Here is a 6,440-nt window from a genome sequence, read left to right as displayed (position 1 = left end):
ATACCGTATTCCTATTATTTGTACATCTCAACAAATGCAACAGGAAGCGTACTGTCTCTTACAATAATCAGAATGATTTGTGTTTAGTTGACGTATTTGTTACGAAAGGGCTGCTAAAAAGGATCTGAACCGTTCTTTCATTCATTTAAACACGATAACACACAACATTAAAATACTATACGAATAAAATGCATAAGTCCTTAGCAATCACTGTAGTGTGCTTGTAGTACATCATACTTGGTTGGTTAGCTTTGGGGAAGGGGACCAAACAGCGGGGTCGTCGGTTCCAGCGGAGTAGGGAAGGAAGTTGGCAGTGCCTTTCAAAGGAACCTTCCCACCATTTACCTGAAGCGATTTAGGGAAATCACGGAAAACCTAAATCAGGATGGCCGGACGCGGGTTTGAACCGTCGACCTCTCGAATGCGAGTCCAGTGTGCTGACCACTACGCCAATTCGCTCGATATATCGTACTTGAGCAGAGGGGTATTTCCAAATAACAAGATGACCTTTATTGAGCAAATGCAGCACACATCATTCGGTCAAAAATATGAAACAAGAACACAAAAATAAAGATGAGTTATAGCAAAGGGTGACTGTCACTTTCGGTTGGTTCAAAATCACTTTTCTCCTCGACACTGTCATCTGAGCGCTTGTCCGTGGAAGAGTCAATGGAGTTGACCAAGGATGTAAACATCTTTTCTATATTACCTTCTACACTCACTTCACTTTTCCAAGCTTACTGTGCGTACTCCATTTGCAATGGCGTTATTTGTGCCAATGATTCCTCCAACAGGTTTCACATTTCTACCGTACTGAAGCTTTTGTTATTTTTTGCCACGTAATGTTCAATTTGCGCCCAAATCATTTCGATGCCATTAAAGTGGGTGTGGTATGGTGGAACCGTGATCTTTAGCTGCCTCGTCCCCTTTCGCAACTGTGGCGTATTTTTTTCACTGTTTACGTGGGTTCCGCCCTACAAAGTCGTTCTGAAGTTTCATATTATGGCTTTTCAATCAATCAACGACGTCAGATTTTTCTGTTGCCATCGTTGGAGCTTTATGAAAAATATCTTGGCTCATCTCCTAGCGGTAGTCGCTTGTTTTTCTCGACTTGTAAAGGAGACAGTTAGATACAAAACTAGGTACAGTTCCGGCATGCATGACTGACTTTTTGCGCCCTTTACCAAGAGAACAGGAGAACATCCACATATGCTATAGTTTGTCCGCTCTTTTCTGACGGAATGACCAGCGTTTATCCAGATTTCATCGAGGCACGCAATGCCTTCACACGGCACTTTAACGATATTTCTTAGAAATCGGCAATGCCACGCTACGATGCCACCTCTCTCCATTATAATTTACCGTCCATTAATTTTTTTGTACCGAAAAGTGACGCCTCTGGCAGTCGTTAACAAAGAAGTTTTGCTGCCACTGATTGACTTGCGAGGAGTAACGTACAGTTATTTTATTTATTATTATTTTTTTTTGTAGTTGGATGTTATTTTCTCTCCTAATATCCATATATGTGGCGACGAACAGCATCTTATTTAAAATAGTCCGAATTTGTTGTTACATATGGTTCTGACCTCCTCTTTTTATCGGATATCCGTAGTTAAGTGAACCAGACTTTTCCGCTTCTGCACTTTATTTTTCTTACAAACTCTGTCGAATGGTTTTGTATGTAGCTTTGAGGCCCCTGAAGTTCTTTCGACTACCTTCGATAGAGGCAATCTAAACACACTATTGTCTGTCTCATTCTCGAATTATTTCCGCAGAGAGCACACAAATTCACGCGTTAAAACCTGTGCAGATCCTTGAACTTTCCGTTTAGCAACCACAGATTTTTACACACTTTCGCTACAAGTTCCAGACATTCTATTGTGCTAAATAAACTTGGCGCACAGCGAAACAAAGCTCACAATGAAATGGACCAAAACTGTTTATGCTTACCGACCGCGAGAGTCGCCTACAACTATTTTAGAGAAATTTGACAGCGGTGAAGGGAACACAAGGCGCGACTAAGCGTATTCCCCAATTGGTTGTCGCTACAGTAGCAGTCTTGTACACGGCTAGACGTTAGTCACTTTGATATTCTGGCCGATGTGTGGCATCGGAACAATCGGCATATCTGTTATGCTGTGATCAGACGAAATTATATTCTTCAGTCCGTAACTATGGTTTCTTTGATTCCTCAGTGAGGTTGCACATAGGAACTGTAACTTATGAAATATTAATTCACGTTTTTACATTAATGAATAGAAGGTTTGCTTAACTTTGACACACTTCTTTGCCACGGGAGTATTGGATAATTTACAACTGTCATTGATTAGCAAAGCATCACTTGATGCTCTAACAAACTGGTCTCTTGAGGTACTATTTTCGATCTTTACTAAATTACATGTTGATTGAAACCTTAACTACTTGTTGGTTCTGCACCACGATGCTGACTGCTTCAGATGAGGTCATGAACCGGGCCAGAGCTCTTACATGCTCGACACTATATTGACCTCAGTATGACGACGCTGCAACGCTGAGGGGGACGAGTGGTCTTCTCGAGTGGCTCCTACAGGTTGTTGCAGATTGCAATGAGTCACCAATGCTGTGGTATCTACGCGCGTCTTTTACTTCGGTGTGGTACCGCGATCTCTGGACGATACCACATGTTGTGACTTATGTTACTATTGCTAAGCTGTCCATTTGTGTTTGTGGTCGACTGGTATCCGTAATGACCTACAGTGGCTTTCGCAACAGCGTTGATCAAATCAACCATACTGAGTACTGCCGTAAATTCCTCCAAGATGGTTTCGGAGACGTTTATTAAGTTTTCATGGATTTCTGTGGACAACTTGGCCCTTAAAACCCAACATATTTCCCGATGAGACATTGGCTTAAACCAGTATCTTATCTATATATACATGTTTCAAAATACACTGAAGCGCCAAAGAAACTGCTATAGGCACGCGTATTCAAATACGGAGATGTATAAACAGACAAAATACGGCGCTGTGGTTGGCAGCGAGTATATAAGACAACAAGTCTCTGGCACAGTTGTTAGATCGCTTACTGGTCCTCCAATGGCAAGTTATTAAGATTTAATTGAGTTTGTACGCGATACCATAGTCGGCGCACGAGCGATGGGATATAGCATCTCCGAGGTATCGATGTAGTGGGGATTTTTCCCGTATGGCTACTTCACGAGTGTGCCTTGAATATAAGGAATCAGGTAAAATGTCAAATCTCCGACATAGCAGAGGCCGGAAAAAAATACTACAAGAACGCGACCAACGATGACTGAAAAGAATCGTTCAACGAGACAGAATTGCATCCCTTACTCAAATTTCTGCAGATTTCAGTGCTACGTCATCAACAAGTGTCAGCGTGCGAACCATTCAACGAAACGTCATCGATATGGGCTTGCGGAGCCGAAGGCCCTTTCGTATTCCTTTGACGACTGCACTACACGAAGCTTTACACCTCGCCTTGACCAGTCAGTACCGTCATTGCACTGTTGATGGCTGTAAACATACTGCCTGGTCAGCCGAGTCACGTTTCAAATTGTATCGAGCGGATGTACGTGCACGGGTATGGAGACAACCTCGTGATTCCGTAGGTCGCATGTCGGTAGAGAATTGTTCTAGCTGGTGTAGGCTCTGTAACGGTGAGTTGTGTGTGCAGTTGGAGTGATTTGGGAACCCTGATAAATCTAGATACGACTCTGACAGGTGACACGAACGTGAGAATCCTATATGATATGATCACCTGCATCCATTCATGTCCATTGTGCATTCCGACGGACTTTTGCAATTCCAACAGGACAATGCGACACCCCACACATCAGAATTGCTACAGAGTGGCTCCAGGAGTTTAAACACTTCCGCTGGCCACCAAACTCCCAGACATGAGCATTATTGAGCATTTCTGTGATGCCTTCTGTGTGCTGTTCAGAAAAGATCTCCACCCTTCGTACTCTTAGGGATTTATGGACAGCCCTGCAGGATTGATGGTGTCAACTCTCTCCAGCACGACTTCAGACATTAGTCAATTCCATGCCACGTCGTGTTGCGGCACTTCTGCGTGATCGCGGGGGCCTTGCAAGGTATTAGGCAGATGTACACAAGCACGACTCACGCCCCGTCCCCACAGCTTTACTTCTGCCAGTACCTCGTCTCCTACCTTCTAAACTTTACAGAAGCTCTCCTGCGAACCTTGCACTGTGAAACCGCTGCAGAGTGAAAATCTCATTCTAGAAACATCGCCCAGGCTGTGGCTAAGCCATGCCTCCGCAATATCCTTTCTTTCAGGAGTGCTAGTTCTGCAAGGTTCGCAGGAGAGTTTCTGTAAAGTTTGGAAGGTAGGAGACGAGGTACTGGCAGAAGTAAAGCTGTGGGGACGGGGCGTGAGTCATGCTTGGGTAGCTCAGTTGGTAGAGCACTTGCCTGCGAAAGGCAAAGGTCCCGAGTTCGAGTCTCGGTCCGGCACACAGTTTTAATCTGCCAGGAAGTTTCATATCAGCGCACACTCCGCTGCAGAGTGAAAATCTCATTCAGGTGTACCCAGTTTATTCGACTCTTCAGTGTACTGTTCCAGACTTTCTTGGCTGGTATGGAATGGCTCAGGATTAAAAACTGCTGCTGTAGCTGGTCTTGTGTACTCGTGGACCAGTACTAACAAGAAAGGACCTTTTAGATTGATCGCACGACTGGCAAATCTCAGCATCACTTCTCCGTCAGTTAAACGTTGCTCGTTGCTGCCCCCGCTTGCAGAAAATACTTGTCTGTGCTGCAATTCATTTTTCATTGTCGGCGGTTCAAACGAGACTTTCGAGGAACGTGTCCTTAATTACAGTGGGTGGCAATGTGTCGGAGGGACGTGCTTAATGGGCGCGTAAAAATCCGAGGACAAATTACAGCTCGGTGCCCGACGCGAAGCGACGCGGGAGGCGAAGAAACCGAAGTGGCGGCCGGCCGCTGATAAAGGGAGGAGCACACAGGAATGCCGGTGGACGGGTCGCGGTGCGGCGCGGCGCGGCCGTGGAGTCTGCGGCGAGCAAGGTGCCGCCTGCCGCCGCGTGTCTGCAGATGGTGTGCTGTATAAAGGTATGTGCCGCGCAGCAGGCTGTGTGCCGGATGGTATCTGGATGTCAGCCGCGCTCTCAGCCGCGCTTATAAATGCCCGGATCTTCTGCTGTAGGGTCACCTTGTGCAGCCGTACAGCTGTTAGTAACCATAATGTTGGAAGTTGGCTGCTGTTTCTACGGCCCTCATTTCACAACTCAAAGCACGTTCTCACGGCGAATACAGAATATGACAACAAAGAGAGAACCAGTAATTTTAATACGCACCGGCTATGGTACATTACCTCTGAGCCACCAAGGAGGTAGGCATGTCCAGCTCGGTAGCTGTGGGGTAAGTGCGGCAGATTGCTAACCAAAGGGGCGCGGGTTCGTTTTCCGGACTGAGAATGGGTGTTGTCCTTACATTCGTATCGTCGTTACTTACATGTAAGCGTCCTCAACTACACTGTCGTATCGTCTTGCCGCTGTTCAAATGACTGCATGGACACGATCCGAACCCGTCGCAGGTTCGAATCCTGCCTCGGGCATGGATGTGTGTGATGTCCTTAGGTTAGTTAGGTTTAATTAGTTCTAAGTTCTAGGCGACTGATGACCTCAGAAGTTAAGTCGCATAGTGCTCAGAGCTATTTGAACCATTTTTGAAACCAGCGAGGTGGCGCAGTGGTTAGCACACTGGAGGGCGTCGGTTCAAACCTGCGTTCCACAGCCCTGATTTAGGTCTTCCGTGATTTTCTTCAATCGCTTCAGGCAAATGCTGGGATGAAACTTCCTGGCAGATTAAAACTGTGTGCCAGGCCGAGACTCGAACTCGGGACCTTTGCCTTTCACGGGCAAGTGCTCTACCAACTGAGCTACCCAAGCACGACTCACGCCCCTTCCTCACAGCTTTACTTCTGCCGGTACCTCGTCTCCTACCTTCCAGTCTTCCCCAGGCTGTGGCTAAGACATGTCTCCGCAATATCCTTTCTTTCAGGAGTGCTAGTTCTGCTGGCCGTGCGGTTCTAGTCGCTGCAGTCCGGAACCGCGGGACTGCTACGGTCGCAGCTTCGAATACTGCCTCGGGCATGGATGTGTGTGATGTCCTTAGGTTATTTATGTTTAAGTAGTTCTAAGTTCTAGGGGACTGATGACCTAAGATGTTAAGTCCCATAGTGCTCAGAGCCATTTGAACCATTTTGAACACTTGAAAAGGTCTCTGGAACCGTATGGTTTCATTTAATTAAAGCACCTATGCCTGGGTTGGGTTTCAGGCAGGATACCTTGTTTCTCCGAGATACTGTTCCAGTGCATTTGGAAAGCCTCTGCAATGCTGTTCGATTTTAGGGGGAATACCGAATGGGCTGAGGCGTGAATGGGAATTTGACTG

General features: G+C 46.2%; 1 non-coding gene across 1 annotated transcript; it reads right to left on the bottom strand.

Moving 5' to 3' along the window:
• Positions 1–5,861: 5,861 nt before the first annotated feature.
• On the bottom strand, positions 5,862–5,936 carry Trnas-uga (transfer RNA serine (anticodon UGA)). Its single transcript has one exon. It is a non-coding gene; the product is annotated as a tRNA-Ser (tRNA).
• Between the last annotated feature and the right edge of the window lie 504 nt (positions 5,937–6,440).

Source organism: Schistocerca cancellata, chromosome 3 (assembly GCF_023864275.1).
Source record: "Schistocerca cancellata isolate TAMUIC-IGC-003103 chromosome 3, iqSchCanc2.1, whole genome shotgun sequence".
Lineage (NCBI taxonomy): Eukaryota > Metazoa > Arthropoda > Insecta > Orthoptera > Acrididae > Schistocerca > Schistocerca cancellata.
Note: the sequence above shows the minus strand (reverse complement) of the source record. Positions and strands in the feature narration are given on the sequence as shown.